This window comes from Stegostoma tigrinum, chromosome 27 (genome assembly GCF_030684315.1).
Source record: "Stegostoma tigrinum isolate sSteTig4 chromosome 27, sSteTig4.hap1, whole genome shotgun sequence".
Classification (NCBI taxonomy): domain Eukaryota; kingdom Metazoa; phylum Chordata; class Chondrichthyes; order Orectolobiformes; family Stegostomatidae; genus Stegostoma; species Stegostoma tigrinum.
The window spans coordinates 44,687,986-44,704,920 of NC_081380.1; the positions used below are offsets into that span (position 1 = coordinate 44,687,986).

At 41.6% G+C, this 16,935-nt stretch overlaps 1 protein-coding gene across 2 annotated transcripts in view; it reads right to left on the reverse strand.

The window, feature by feature from the left end:
* bcas3 (BCAS3 microtubule associated cell migration factor) overlaps positions 1-16,935 on the reverse strand; it is a 1,086,700-nt gene that overhangs the window by 539,109 nt on the left and 530,656 nt on the right. The gene's annotated exons all lie outside the window — the stretch shown is intronic.

Below are 16,935 nucleotides of genomic sequence, written 5' to 3' on the forward strand. Positions count from 1 at the left end.
TAAAATTGAAAAGAAATAAAACAGCCTCTGTCTAGTACCCAAAACACTCCCTGTACTCCAGTTATGACCCAACCAAAGCCTTATAAAGATCCAGATTAATTTGCGTACTTTGTATTCAATATCCCCATTGATGAAGTTAACCAATGTCAAGACAGCAGATGACAAGATGAAAAATTAGAGCTAAGAAACAAGATGCATGGAGCTTTGGGGGAGACTATCTCCATTACAAATTCAAGTACTCCAAAACAGAAGTGTTCAAGATTATAGAAACAAAATTGCTCTAACAGGCAAATGGATTCATCCTTATATTCTCGAATAGCTGTACGTCCTTCCTACATTAGGAAGGATACAGCAGCGCACAGTACTCCAGATGTACATTCACATGGAACAAGTACAATTATAACCACTTGATTTTATAAGTTTTATGCCTTGCTAGGCATCCTAACATTCTTTTTACACTTTCAGCAGCAGTATGTTACTAAAACTTCAAGCTGTCTCTCCAACAACTATATTCTCACTGAGCATACATTTCCTCCTGTTAAATCTCATAACTTTATGGTTCACTATATCTAAATGCATCTGTTCTTTCTCCTCTATGATTAAGATTATATTTATCTTTTTCAATTTGTGCCTATTGATATTCCACAATTGCTGCTGAAGCAATTTGTTATTGTAGCACATTGGCCACAATTTTTTCCCCTAAAATATTTACGAATATTATAAATGACAGCAGTCCCGCACTAACACAGGGGCCTTACACTGATAAATGGCTGTCAACGAAATAGCTGCCCCGATCTAATACTCACCAACAATTTCCAAATCTATTTTAATACATTATGATTCCTTGTTTCTATGACGTGTGGTGTCTGTGGACAAGCACCTCAAGATTGCTCTATTCCTCTGAGCTTCCTGGTGTTGTGTCATTCAACAAATACTCCTTGGTCTTGTTCTTTCAAAGTGCATCACCTCACATTTATCAGGGATAAATTGCCACTGATCTGCCATCTTACCAATCCAGTTATATCCTCCTGTAACCTAATAGAGTCCTCCTCACTATCTACAGCCTAGCTAATTTTTGTATCATCTGCAAACTTACATACCTCCCTTATTCTCATCTACATCATTTCTGATTACAAACAATGAGGGATCCAGCATTGATCCCTGTGATTGTCACTGGTCACCAGGCTCAAGTCACATAGTCTTCTATCAGCACCCTCTGTCTCCATACCACTAAACCAGTTTTGGATCCATTTGCTGAGTTACCCTGGATCCTATGAGTTTCTATCTTCTTTATCAGTCTCCCATGTGGAATCTTGTCAAAGGCTTTGCTAATATCCATATAAATTACATCAACTGCCCTACCCTCATCCAAACACTTGGCAACCTCTTCAAAAAAATTCTACCACACTTTTTGATCATGACCTACCATTGATAAAGCCATGCTGATTATCCCTGTTCAAACCTTACCTCTCTGAATGGAAATTAATTTTCTCCTTCAATATTTTCTCCAATACTTTCCCTACCACTGTTGTTTGACTCACTGGTCTGTAGTTCCCTGGTCTATCTCTACCACCCTTCTTTGTTAAGCAGAACCACATTAGTTGCCCACCAGTCCTCTGGCCAGAGATGATTTCAAAAATTGGGTTAGGGCCCCAGTAATTTTCTCTCTCATTTCCCACAGCAGCTTGAGATGTAACTCATCCAGACCTGGGGATTTTTCCACTTTTAAATCTGCTAAAACCTCTAAAACTCCTTGCTTATCATATTAATCTGCTCAAGAACTTCACAGTCCATCTTCTCAAATTCTGTACTTGCATTCTCCTTCTCCTGCGTAGACAGACGTGAATTTGTCATTTAACACACCACCAATTTTCTCTGGCTTCATGCACAAAATGCCCCCTCGATCCATAATAAGCCCTACTCTTTTCTTGATTATTCTCTTCTCCTTGATATCCTTGCAGAATATCTTGGAATTCTCCCTAATCTTGTGTGCCAGCATTTTCTTATGCCCCCTTTTTGCTCTCCTAACTTCTCTCTAAAGTTCTTCCCACATTTCCTATCATCCTCTAGGGTCTCTGTTATTTTACACCCTTTCTATCTATTATTTGTCTCCTCCTTTTTATTCAGTCCTGAATATTCCTAAACATCCAGGGTTCTCTGGATTCATTGCTTGTACTCCCCTTCACCTTGTATGTTATTGAACACCTCCCACTGTTATAAAATTCCCCTCAAGTAGCTGTTCCATGTCTATCTTAGCCAAATCCTGCCTTATTTTAATCAAATCTGCATTAGCCCATATAAAATACATCAACTGCTCTACCCATATCCAAAAGCCCTCTTTTTGCAGAACATCTTTTACCTTTTCCATGATAGAGTAGTAAGGGAATGGAACGCTTTGCCTGCAATGGTAGTAGATTCGCCAACTTTAAGTACATTTAAGTCGTCACTGGATAAGCATATGGACGTACATGGAATAGTGTAGGTTAGATGGGCTTCAGATCGGTATGACAGGTCGGCACAACATCGAGGGCTGAAGGGCCTGTACTGTGCTGTAATGTTCTATGTTCTTTGTTCTAAACTTAAAATGTATGGTTTTTGGTCATCACAAAACTGTGCTCTCACTGTCACCTCGAACACCTATCTGGCTTCATTCCCCAGAATGAAGTCCAACACTGCACTAACCCTGTAGGGCCACATATATGTTGACATATAAAGATTTCCTGCACACAATTCAAGAAATCTACCCTCTCTAAACCTTTTATACTATGATTATCCCAGTTAATATTGGGGTGGTTGAAATCTCCTAATATCATTGCTCTATTATTATTTTTATGCATCTTAATTTATTGACCACATATCTGCTCACCAATTGCACACTGATTGTTTGGGGGCCTTCAACAGAATCGTAACAGTGTGACCATCCCCTCGTTATTCCTAAATTCTACCCACAAGGCCTCACTTGATGACCCTCCCAAGATGTCATACCTCTTTATATCATTATATATGACCTCCTACAACCTCTTCCATCAGGCAGAAGATACAGATGCCTGAACATACACCCAACAGAATTAAAAAGTAGCCTCTTTCTGGCCATGATCAGACTGTTGAATGGACTCTAGCCTCAAATAATGCAACCTGCAATGTAACCTGTATGCCTCTAAGTCTTTTTGATCTGTACATCCCTTGCTTGCTGTGATCTGTTTGTACCCCTCATAAACAAAGCTTTTCACTGTATTTCAGTACACGTGGCAATAAAATCAATCAATCAATCAATCAATAAATATCTTCCTGACATACATATAAATACATCACCAGAGGTAAAACTCAGTTTTGGCATAAAATATGCATTTCTGGACGTAAGATTAGCTGCTTATTTAGAGGCAGCACTGTTTCTTCATTATTTGTTTACACTGTTAGCTAACCAAAGAATTCTAACAAATGAATAAATAAATGGTCCTATAACCATGATGACATTCAAGAGGTTGTCATATTACATCCTTGATAATATTTTCAACCACTTATCCAATAGTCAAGTTAAGATTTACAGCTCGAGAATTTGATCTTGTACCCTTTTTTTGAAGATATGAGTCACACTTGTCTTTTGAAAATCCTCTGAGATTCGACCTAATTGGAGTGAAAAATATCCACAAGAGATACTTGAGCCAATCAGGGTTAGAGGAAAAGGGTTAGGCTTTTCAGTCAGTTGATACTGTTCCACTTTTCAGTCGGATTACTGCTGGCCTGTACCTTAACCACATTTGTACATGCTGGTTCCAAACTCTTAACACTTTTGCCTAATACTGATCTATTAATTTCAGTTCCGAAATGTTTAATTGATCTTGCTTGTCACACCAGCAGTTCTTTGAAGGGAGAGTTCCAGACTTCCACTATCTTTTATAAGAAGAATTTCCTGCTGGTGTCAGCCCTGAGCAGCACATCTATAAATTTATATCATACCCTCCTTCTGCTGAACTCTCCCAAGAGAATTTACTTTTTATCTATCCTTTTAAATCCTTTAAGCATCTCGAACACCTCAATTGGATCACTTCCTAATATTCTATATAGAAGGGAATACAAATCTTGTCAATGCAGTCCTTCCCCAATTTAACCCTTTGAGGCTCGGTGCAATTTTAGAATATCTTGCACTGCACCTGTCCGTGGCCAATATATCCTTTCTGAGTTTCAGTGCCTGGAACAATATTTTAGATGGCGTACAACCAGAGATGTATATAACTGTATTGTAGGTACCAAAACTCTTTGTACTCTAGCCCTCTTGAGATAAAGATCAAAGTTCATTACACCTTCACAAACCTTGGTCAAAAACGTCCAAAGACAGGAATGTTAGTTGTATAAATTAAGGGTAAAGACAGCATTCATTAGAGGAATATTTGGGAAGATTAAAGGCAACTTAATAGGATCTTCTGGACTAGCAACAGTATTTCTACCTCACAGAAGGTCTGTATCCAAGTCTCACCTGCCCTGGAGAAGGTGTCATAAGTAGTTGTAACAGATTGATTAATAATAATTGTGGGTCTTGTACATTGATAGTATGCCTACATCTGAGCGAGGAGGTATGATTAAACAGATTGATTTACTGTAAGGAGTTTGGGGGTGGGAGTCTTTGGTTTAGGGATTCAAAGGCCTTGGAGTTCAAGGCTCATCTCAGGATGTGATGGCCATAGATGTATGGCATAACATGCCCTTAAGTTTCTCAATATAAAGAGATTTATTAGATTAGATTAGATTCCCTACTGTGTTGAAACAGGCTCTTCGACCCAACTAGTCCACACTGCCCCTTGAAGCATCCCACCCAGACCCATCCCCCTATAACCCAAACACCCCCGAACACTACAGGCAATTTAGCATGGCCAACCCACCTAGCCTGCACATCTTTGGACTGTGGGAGGAAACTGGAGCACCTAGAGGAAACCCACGCAGACACGGGGAGAATGTGCAAACTCCGCACAGACAGTCGCCTGAGGCTGGGATTGAACCCGGGTCCCTGGTGCTGCGAGGCTGCAGTGCTAACCACTGAGCTACCGTGCCGCCCCGTGCAGCCCCATGCATTGGTGATAGTCAATACAGTTAGAATTATGCATTTCTAATGATTTATTTTGTTAATAAATCCAAAGTTGAGTGAAGGCTGACTTAGTTTCATCCTTCACCAATGTGTGGTTTGAAGTTTAACAAGGAGGATCAGCTATCTTGACTTATATATATTATAGAACATAGCACATAGAACAGGAAAGGGGTCCTTGACCCAAGATGTGCCAAACATGGCACCTCATTAAAATCATCCCTTCTGTGTGCCCTTGGTACATATTCCTCATTTCCTGCATGTTCATGTGCTTATCTAAAAGTTTCTGCCTCGACCACTACCCTTGGCATTGCGTACCTCACTCCTACCACTCTGTGTAAAAACAAAATCAGTACTGTAGTCTGATCCTAATTGAAACTGGTTAGTATAGTGGGTTCAGTTATGTTTCAGGTAAGCAGGACCATTCTATGCTATTGACACTTATGATATTATCATTCTCCAGACGATGTGAATATTAAACAAACAATCTGACAAATTTCACCATAACTCTAACGACCTCTGTTGAAGGTTGAACAATAAAGTTACTTTATTGTTGCAAAAATTAAGCCCACTTAGATTTCCTTTCACTGTCAGAGAGGGGCCTACTATTCCATTAAAACTGACCAAATATAAACCCAACTCTCAGATGGTTTAACTTCAACACCGCCTCTGACACTTAGAAATCCTCCTTCCTACATTCTGAGCATTGTGCCATCCTTTTGTTTTGTTGCAATAAAGTGTCCTCACTAGATGTGGAACAGAATAGGCATAAGCCCATGAAGATGACGTCTAGTGTAAGCACATCTACAGGGAGCATGAACTGATGGCAGGTGAACAATTCCTGAATTTGTTCTAGTGCTGAGAGATACTCAGTTGGCAGTGTGGATACAGCCAGTTTTATTTTACATCATTGACAATGATCTAAGCTTGCAAGGATTCTTTAAAACTTTATGTGCCATTCCTACCACATTTCTCTAATATTTCTGGATTGAATTAATTCTGATCTTATAACATCACCATTTCAGCCCTCAAGATATCAGCGCATAAAGATTGAGAACTGCTGTTAACATGGTTGCCACAGGGAGTAGTGCTAGCTTTGAACTATTTGCTCAAGAGCTGGACAGAAATTAGTGTCACATCCATGAACAGGCACAGCTATTACAAACAATGCTTGTCTTTGAGGGAGACATGGCCTACATGCCACAAGGATAGAAAGCACAAGTAGCTGTGTATGTATGCTGTGTTCACTTCTTCTTCACCTCAATAAGCCTTTGAGATGCTCAAAATCTTTATTGACCAAGCTTTTGGTCACCTTTTGCTCAGGTATTCAGCACTTTTTATTTTAACATACCCCTGCCACTTTAACAAAAAACATATTTTGCAAGGTATAGTGAAGTTGTATGTGCCACATCCTCAGTATATTGCCACTGCCTGCCTGTCCTAATTACATTACAATACGCATGAGGAGATCATATCAGTGCAATTCTGGTATTGACTAGCAGTCAGGAGCAAATGATGCAAAATGTGATGTGAACCACTACCTTGTCTATTGATCACTGTATCTTTATCCAAAAGTCCAGCAAAGTGAGATTGCCCATTTGAAACTTTAAAGATTAACAACTGCCAGAAATTTAATCAAGGTGGAGATTAGAAAAATAAATTGATTTCTTTTGATGTTTTAATAAAAATCTAAATTTTCCAAGTTTCGAGTAAGTGTCACTAGAGTTGAAATGTTAACTCTGATTTCTCTCCACAGATGCTGCCGGATCTGGGGAAATTTCCAGCAATTTCTGTTTTGTTTCCGCATTTTCCAAGGTCGTCAGTTGCAAATTTCTATAATTGCCATGCGGACAACTGTTTGTCATTAGCAATGTAGTACATGAACATTTTACCAAACTCTTTGAAACATCTTTATTATCGGGTGATAAAAAATTGTTGTAAATACGTTGTCTGAACAGCTCAATAAATGCTATTGATTTTCAACAAAAACAGATCTGTAGATGCTGGAGATCTGTAACAAATACAGAAATTACTGTGTCAGAGATAATGGGAACTGCAGATGCTGGAGAATCCGAGATAACAAAGTGTGGAGCTGGATGAACACAGCAGACCAAGCAGCGTCTCAGGAGCACAAAAGCTGACGTTTTGGGCCTAGGGGGTCTAGCTCCACACTTTGTTATCACAGAAATTACTGTCTTTGTTATAGATTTCAACTTTGCCACCTAACATAGTTTCTTTCTTCACTTGGTCTCAGGATTAACTACCTAAATTATGGCCTTACAACCAATGTATCCTCATATTATTTGCAGTGAATGGTTGATTTGTGCAAATGCTCCAGTTCTTTAAATATTTTTGGACAGCTGAGTTTACCCTGTGACATTCAAGCGACTGACTGTGTTCAATCTGTAGTTACTGTCTTGATACTGTGATGCAGCTTAGAGAGAATGTTATTTACAACCACAAACCTTCCACATGCAACTCTAAATAAAGAACTTCCCCATATCTCTTATAACTACACTTTTAAGCTTTTTACTGCTCAGCCCTTGGCATACAATTTGCTGTGAAATTTCTGAAGCTGTCTTACATTTGATGACCTTATCTCCATTTTGTTTCCGTTCTGATTGGTTGTACTCTTACTAATCCAATTATAATTGCGGCATTGCTAGGAGTGCTTCACTTCCTGCCTCAGCACTTTCGCTTTTGGAATCCTGCAGGGATCTATCCTTCACCTTCTCCTCACATATACAATGATGAAACCCAGCTCAGCCTCTCCAATATTTCAAAATGATTCCACTACCAGAATTTTTTTGGTTAAACTCAGAATACTAAAGCCATTCTCTGTGGTCTCCATCACAAACTTTGCAATTTTTCATATCATTTCCTTACTGTTCTGTTTCTCAGATTGAATCAGACTGTCAACAAACATTATGTCCTGTTCAAGCTGAGCTGAGGTTCTACCTCCTTTTTGAGTCCAACATAAAAACTGCCTAGTTCTACCACTGTACCACTACCCATCTCCTTCCATGCTTTAGTTCAACTGTTGTTCAAACTCTCATTCATTAATTTCAACCTTCAAATTCAACTATTCCAATGCTCTCCGAGGGAGCCACCCCTTGCTCCATAAACACCAGCTCTTCCAAAATTCTGCTATCTGTAGCTTATCTTGGATCGTGTCCTCACCCAGCATTCTTATGCCACTGACCTACATTGATCCTCAGACCCCAATACATCCAAATTCTCATCCTAAGATATTTCACAGCCTCATCCCTTCCCATGTCCATGACCTCCTTCAGCCCTGTTCTTTTGTCAGAACGTTCTGCTCTTCCAACTTAAGCTCATCGTGTACCTCACCACACTTTCCCAACATTGAAAGCTGGGCCTAAGCCACCTTGTCAATATTTTCTGAAACTCTGTTTCCAAAAGTCCTCTGCCCATTCATAACGTTTTTCATCTCATAAGGCATCAGTCAAATTAGCAGTGAAATAAATTGAAATAACTCCAGAGGCCAGTATCCCATCATCAAATCACCTTTTATTTACACATGAACAGTCCTTGACTTAGAACTGCCTCATACAGCGTCAGACACCAGGGTGTTAATATCTTTGACACTCGCTCTTTTTGTTTGCCAGCCAGGACTCCCTGATTGGACCAGATTAACAGTCCCAATCATGGAAGTCATATTCTATGAGGTCCAGCTGGCTGACTTCGTTATAACCACTAAATCCCTCCCCCACAGGTCTACGAGACAAAGTGTTTTTAGCACAGGTGTTTTAGCACTTGCGCTAGGAGCACATCTGTAAAATTTCACTCTCTTCCAGTGGCAGAGAGATCAAGGTGACCACATCCATCATGTACATCTCTGATTCTGAGGACTCGACAATGTCTGGTGAAAAGGTGTATCCACATTTCCAGCAATACTTCCAAGGGGCACGTTTCATTTGTGAACTCGTAGCTCTTATATGGTACACATGCTTATTCAGGACTGTTGCACAAATATCACTGGTCCTTGCATTGACCATGCCTCTTACCATTTCTGTACCCCTTACACCTAACTTTGTCCCTTGTATCACGTCTCTTTCACTTAGCAGAGTCTTGGGTAGGACATTGGATTTCCTGAGGCCGTTTCACCCTACCCCCAGATCTGGGAAGATCAGGCTTTACCTGGTGCGGAGTCTTCTATCCAGTAGCAACTCTGCCGATACTATCACTGTAGTTGCGCATGAGGAAGTTCTATAATCAAACAAGAACCATGACAGCTTGGCATCTACTGAGTTTTTAGCCTGTTTCCTAAATCCAGCCATCAAAGATGAGACTGCTCTTTCTGCCAGGCCATTGAATGATGTGTGGTATGCAGCTGTCCTTATATGCCAAATCCCATTTGGCTTTAAAGAATAACCAAATTTTCTGCTGGTAAATGATGGTCCATTATCTATGACCGACACTTTCAGGACTCCATGTGTTGCAAAGGATGCGCATAACTTTTCTATCATTTGATGAATGGTCCCTATGCATGTCCAACCACTTAGACAGGGTGTCCACGATGACTATGAGCCTTGAACTCATGAAAGGACCTGCGTAGATGACATGCAACTGAGTTCAAATTTTACCCAGCCATGAATGTGGGGGAGCTACTGGTGGTGACTTCTTGTTGGCACTCAGGGCACTGCCCCACCAACATAGCTATGTCCGCATCCAAGCCTGGCCACCAGACGCAAATTCCCACCAACACCTTCATGTTGGATATCTGGTATGGCCCTGGTGGAGTTTAGCCAGTATTTGACGGCAATGATTCCTCAGTACAATCACCCCTGTACCTACAACACTATGCATCCTCTACTATGAGCCAGGCGCTCTCGATCCAAACAAGTTTCAATTCCAGTTGTGATGGCCCAGACATTTCTGTGTCCAAGGTCTGATATTGTCAGCTGTGTCAATAGCTGTCATTGAAAATTTAATATCATAATAGACTCCTCCATTGGATGTATGACTGGTGGCGTATTTGCTAATGGGAGGCAGCTCAATGCAATGCTCTTGCTTCTGAGCCTCCCACACAGTGTTCTAACTCATAATTATAAGCACTTAATATCAGAGACCACCGGTGAATGTGGCCTGGAGCTATGGGCAGTCCTGCCCTGTCCTCTTGAATTATGTCACATACGGGTTTGTGGTTCTTCATTATCATGGCTTTTCATCTATAAAGATTTGGTGGAAATTCCTGACGACCAATCCTTCTTTTTCTATCTAGGAGTATTTATCTGTACATCAGCCAAAGTCTTAGATGCATAAACTATTGGGCGTTCCTCTCCATTGGGCCACCTCCGTACTAATCCCACGCGAAGTCATACAGAGAGTTACTGCACATCAATGCCAGATCTCACTTTGCATCACAGTGTGCCAACACCTGACAGGATAATAGATATTTCATTACTTCACTGAAAGACAGTCTATGAAAACATTTCCAAGGCTGTCTCTTTTTTAGGAGCTGATGTAAAGGTGCCAGGATGGATGCCAAGTTATGCTTGAGCTTTCCATAGTAATTTACCACCACAAGAAATGACCTAAGCTCCTGGACAGATGTGGGAGTAGGGGCACCTTTGACCGTCCTTACATTATTTTCCAAAATGTGTAACCTGGTCTTTTCAACTCTGTAGCCCAAGTAGGTCATTTGGTGGGCCTTGAACACATAATTTTCCCTTGTTAGGTATATGCCTGCCTTGGAAAAATGCTTTAGGACAATATTGAAGTTCTTTAAATATTCCTTCTTCACTTCAGTCTTCACTGGTATCTGGACATCATCTAATATAAATGGCGACCTGAACTAGACATTACATAAAAACTGAGCAAGCTAATGATACTCCAAATGGTAGTCTCGTATATTAGAACAAGCTTTTATAGGTACTGATTGTAGCATACTTCTGGGGATACTGGTCTAAATGCAATTGCAAGTAAGCATGGCTCACGTGTATCATTGTGAAGGACAGCACCCCCTGCCAGCTTAGTGCAGAAATCCTCTACCTGAGGGATTGGATATATATACAGCTGTGAAAACAGTTTAGCGTTGTTAAAAATCCAACGTTTAGCTTCAAAATCCGTGCAACTGGTGCTGCTCATTCTCCAAACTGGACTGGTTTGATGATTCCTTTACTTTCGAGCCTTTAGATTTCTGCCTTCACTTTTGCCTGTAAGGCAAATTGCACTGAGCAGCCTTTGCTGAATCATGGAATGGCTTCCTGATCAATATGAAAACTGGTCTAGGCGTTCCTGGAAGATTTTCAGGTATTTAATTAGGACTTCACTCAGGCAGCCATTTTCCAATTGAAAAATATTGAGTCAATCTAGATGAATCTCTCACAACCAATTTCTCCCCATTAAATCTGAGCTCAAACCTTTTGCTATTTACACTCATAGCTGAACCAACTGCTTTTCAAAGGAAGTTGCACCCTTAATCTGTAAAGGTTTCTCAGCATTGGTTCTAGCTGAGCTGAGGTCTTGCACAACATAATGGACTGGAGTGTTGAGAGAATTTTATTGAAAACTGGTTCTGCAATCACTGATATGGCTGCGCCATGTCAACCGCCATTAAACTGGATGCCCATTTAACCAGATAACTATCTCGATTGGAGATAATGGGAACGGCAGATGCTGGGGAATCCAAGATAACAAGTGTGGAGCTGGATGAACACAGCAGGCCAAGCAGCATCTTTGAGCACAAAAGCTGATGTTTCGGGCCTAGACCCTTCATCAGAAAAGGGGGATAGGGAGAGGGTTCTGAAATAAATAGGGAGAGAGGGAGAGGCAGATCGAAGATGGATAGAGGAGAAGGTAGGTGGAGAGGAGAGTAGAGGTGGGGAAGTAAGGAGGGGATAGGTCAGTCCGGGGAGGACGGACAGCTCAAGGGGGCGGGATGAGGTTAGTAGGTAGGAAATGGAGGTGCGGCTTGAGGTGGGAGGAGGGGATAAGTGAGAGGAAGAATGCAGTAGGGAGGCGGGGACGAGCTGGGCTGGTTTTGGGATGCAGTGGGGGGAGGGGAGATTTTGAAGCTTGTGAAATCCACATTGATACCATGGGGCTGCAGGGTTCCCAAGCAGAAAATGAGTTGCCGTTCCTGCAACCTTCGGGTGGCGTCATTGTGGCACTGCAGGAGGCCCAGGATGGACATGTCATCTAAAGAATGGGAGGGGGAGTTGCCATCCCCCTTTTCTGATGAAAGGTCTAGGCTTAAAACGTCAGCTTTTGTGCTCCTAAGATGCTGCTTGGCCCGCTGCGTTCATCCAACTCCACACTTTGTTAAACGATATCCATTTCAAGCCCACTGACTCCCACAGCTACCTAGAATAGACCTCCTCCCACCCACCTTTCTGCAAAAAATCCATCCCCTATTTCCCAATTCCTTCGCCTCCTCCGCATCTGATCCCAGGATAAGGCAATCCACTATCGTACATCCCAGATGTCCTCATTCTTCAACTTATCCCCCGCAGTGGTTGAGGACGCCCTTGACCGCGTCCCCTGCATTTCCCGCAACTCAGCCCTCACACTCCATCCCCGCAATAACCACCAAAAGAAAATCCCCCTCATCCTCACATACCACCCCACCAACCTCCGGATACAACGCATCATCCTCCGATACTTCTGCCATCTACAATCCGACCCCACCACCAAAGACACTTTTCCATCCCCACCCTTGTCTGCTTTCCGGAGAGACCACTCTCTCCGTGACTCCCTTGTCCGCTCCACACTTCCCTCCAACCCCACCACACCTGGCACTTTCCCCTGCAACCATAAGAAGTGCTACACTTGCCCCCACACCTCCTCCCTCACCCCCATCCCATGTCCCAAGATGATTTTCCACATCAAACAGGTGTTCACCTCCACATCTGCCAATGTGCTATACTGCATCCGCTGTACCTGTTGTGGCTTCCTCTACATCGGGGAAACCAAGTGGAGGCTTGGGGACCTCTTTGCAGAACACCAACATTCGGTTCACAATAAACAACTGCACCTCCCAGTCGTGAATCTTTTCAACTCCCCCTCCCATTCCTTAGATGAGATGTCCATCCTGGGCCTCCTGCAGTGCCACAACGATGCCACCCGAAGTTTGCAGGAACAGCAACTCATATTCCGCTTCGGAACCCTGCAGCCCAATGGTATCAATGTGGATTTCACAAGCTTCAAAATCTCCCCTCCCCCTACTGCATCCCAAAACCAGACCAGCTCGTCCCCGCCTCCCTAACCTGTTCTTCCTCTCACCTATCTCCTCCTCCCACCTCAAGCCGCACCTCCATTTCCTACCTACTAACCTCATCCTACCCCCTTGAGCTGTCCGTCCTCCCCGGACTGACCTATCCCCTCCTTACCTCCCCACCTATATCTCCTCTCCACCTATCTTCTCCTCTATCCATCTTTGATCCACCTCTCCCTCTCTCCCTATTTATTTCAGAACCCTCTCCCCATCCCCCTTTCCTGATGAAGGGTCTCGGCCCAAAATGTCCAAATTATCCAAACGCCTTTCCCCATTGTAACTGTACCAGCATCCATCACCTTCTCTGGCAGTTTATTTCATGTACTAACCACCCTCTGAGTAAGAAACTTGCCCCTCATGTCCTTTTTAAATCATTCTCTTCTCACCATCTGAATTTTTTCACTGTATGTGTGCAGCTGCCGTAATCCCATGGGCATCTCCTTCTCTGGAATTCCCTTGTCTCTCTAACCTTTGGTGGTGGCAATCATTTCTGTTGTTTCACTTTTGATGTTAAAAGAGCCAATGAAGGGCAGCACATGGCAAAGGAAATACAGAAGGGAGACAAAGGTAAAGCAAATGCACCAGAAATGTTCTAGGCAAGTATTTTTGGAGGGCATGTGGTCCTTTCATGTTTCTCTAATGTTGTCCCTTATGTATAGTCTCCTGATCCTGCAGTCTTATTGCCCATCCCTGGTTGCGAGCAGGTGTTGGTGAAGTGCCTTCTTGAAATGCTGCAATTCATTTGGTGCAAATGCACACATAATGTTGTTAGGGAAGGGATTCCAGGATTTTGACCCTGCAACAATGTTGTCAGTACACACAGGCTTTGTAGTATCCAGTATCTTGACCCATTTCATGATAGATGTTGTGGTTTCCAATGCATCAGGATTAATTTTTAATGATGTTTGCCTCCTGCATCCTGCCTGCTCCCTAAGTTTTGAACTCCCCCACCTTAGGGAAAAGATCTTTGCTATTCACATTATCTATGACCCTCACGATTATATAAACCTCTATGAGGTCAGCCCCAATGTCCGACGCTCCAGTGAGAAAAGCCTATCCAGCCTATTTTTAAAATTGGAAGGCCTCCAACCCTCCCTACATATTTGCTCCTCAATATCTCACCGACTGTTGGAGGGCCGATAGTACAATCCCATGAGGGTGATCATCCCCTTCTTATTTCTCAATTTCACGCATGTAGCTTCACTGTACAAGCCCCCAGGGATATCCTCTATAAGTACAGTCGTGATGTTTTCCCTCATCAAAAGGGCCACTCCTCCTCATCTCATGACTTTTTTCTATCTTTTCTATGTATCTATGCTGCCAGCCTTGTCCCTCCCTCAACCATGTTTTGTAACAGCTATGGTATCTCAATTTCCACGTTCCTGGGTTCATCTGCCTTACCTGTCAGGCCTCTTGCTTTGAAATAAATGCAGTTTAATTAATTAATTGTTCCTCATTCTGTATCATACTCTTGTCTATTTACCTTGCTCCTTTTAACTTCTGTATCAACCTTCCCTTTTCTTCTCATTGCTGTGAAGGTACCCCCACCAACCCACCCTCTGCCTTCCCCGCCAACCCCTTCCCCATCCCCACTCATTCACCCCCAAACTAGTTTAAGCCTTTTGAACTTGTATTGTTTGGGGAAAATATGTTGGTCTCTTTAACAGGAATGCTCCTCACACTTGCAGCCCTGTAAAGACAATATCTTTTCATTTCCTTCATGTTTAGACTTTGGACTAAAAAGGGAAGATGCTGCTTTAAATAAAGGAGACAGTGCAAGAGATGACTGCAGTTTCAAAAGTCATAGTTACTGGGGCATATTGTGAGCTGTACTAATTGTTGCAACTTTCCCAGAGCACTGTGAGTGGCTGGTACAATAGAGCTGCGAATAAGATGCCTTCGAACAAAAGTGAAAAGACAAATTCTCAATCAGTGAATAAAAGAGAGCATCAGTGTTCAAACAAACTATGTCAACAACAAAGAAGTAAACTAGGAAGCACACCCTGTGGTCTAGACTGATGCTTTGATCTGTGTTTTCCTGTTTTTTTTCCCCCTTTTCCACCCTTAATACTGATGTCTTGTGTGTCTGACTGATTGTTCAGGGGAGAATCGAAATGGGCAGAGTTAAATTATAAAAATATTTTTTCATTAACTATTAACATTTCCTCTTTTCTAATTGGTTAGAGACAACTTACTATGAATAAAATTATGTTCTTGTTCAACACAGAAACCTGATGACCATTATCTTTTAACCCGGGGACTCTGAACTGTTTAACTAATTCTTTTCACATTTGTGATACGGTAATAACGCAGCATGATTTGCGGAGCGCAGTCCCAGTGAAATTTAAAGATAGTGCCATAAGACATCCATATAAACAGCTAAATGAAACATGGGTGTAAAGTTGCAATCAAAAGCTGACCTAAAATTAATTGATTCCTGCAGTACTTTGAAGTAACTGCCATACTCCTGCAAACTATCTATTCTGAATTTTCTTGTTCTTAACTTTTGGGCCTCCCTTCAGGTGCCACCTGCTCCAAAAACGCGCTATCCTCTAAGATTTGCACCATAGATTAGACTATTAAATCCTGAAATAAGATTTGAAGCCATAACAACAACTGACATTGAGTAAAGGTGACTAGCGATTAAGTCAAATCAACACCATCGTACAAATAAAATAAGTGTGTCTATGTAAGCACCTATTAGAAGAAATATCACATAATTTGTCAATAGGTCACGAGATTACTTTTGTATTCTTCCTGGTAAGAACATCTTAAGCAGAATCATGGAAGTGTTATAGTGCAGGATGCTCTTCAGCCTTTGTGTCTGTACTAGCTCTACGCTAAGCATCTCACCATGCGTAAACAATCTCCACAATTTACTCCTGAAATTCTCCATATGTTAAAAGAGCTGTTCAAGTGTAATGGACAACAATCCGTTTCTGGTCACATCTTTGTCTCATCAATCCCAACATCTGACATAGAAAGATGTTTTTAGAAACTAGAAATGCCAGACATAAGCTTAACATCTTGGGTATAAAGCCTTCATAAGAGTCCAGTTAAATAAGCAACTATACAAATGTTTTGCCACAACTCTTTCTTCTTTCCTTCTGCTTCTCCTACACATTTGTGCACTTGGACAACTATATGTATAAAAATCCAGTACAAAAATGTCAGGGCCAACATGCTGTTTTCAAATACATGAAAACTAGGGGTTTCAAGTTTCACCCAGCAGTTCCAGGTCATCTCACTGCACGAGATTAGTTGCATCAAAGTTTGTTTTTCTGAATGAAAAAATATGAATTAATGCTTGGCTGTCACCATTTCATTAGAGTTCTGATGAAGTCATTTGGCTGAAAACCTAACTTATCCTTGTTGTCCCCATCAAGAAGCTGACCAAATTATCATTTTATTTTGTGTTGTCATGCTAACCTACAATGATGAAAATAAAGAGAAACAAAATGGAAGCATTATGATATACATTACAGGAAAAGACCACTGCAGGCAATGGGGAAGTTTCTGTAAGATCTAAACAAAAAAAAACAAGTTATTTTTCAACCTCCATACCCTATAATCTATTAAACTGCATTTTAACACCATCTGCCTCCATGGCAGTCTGCTG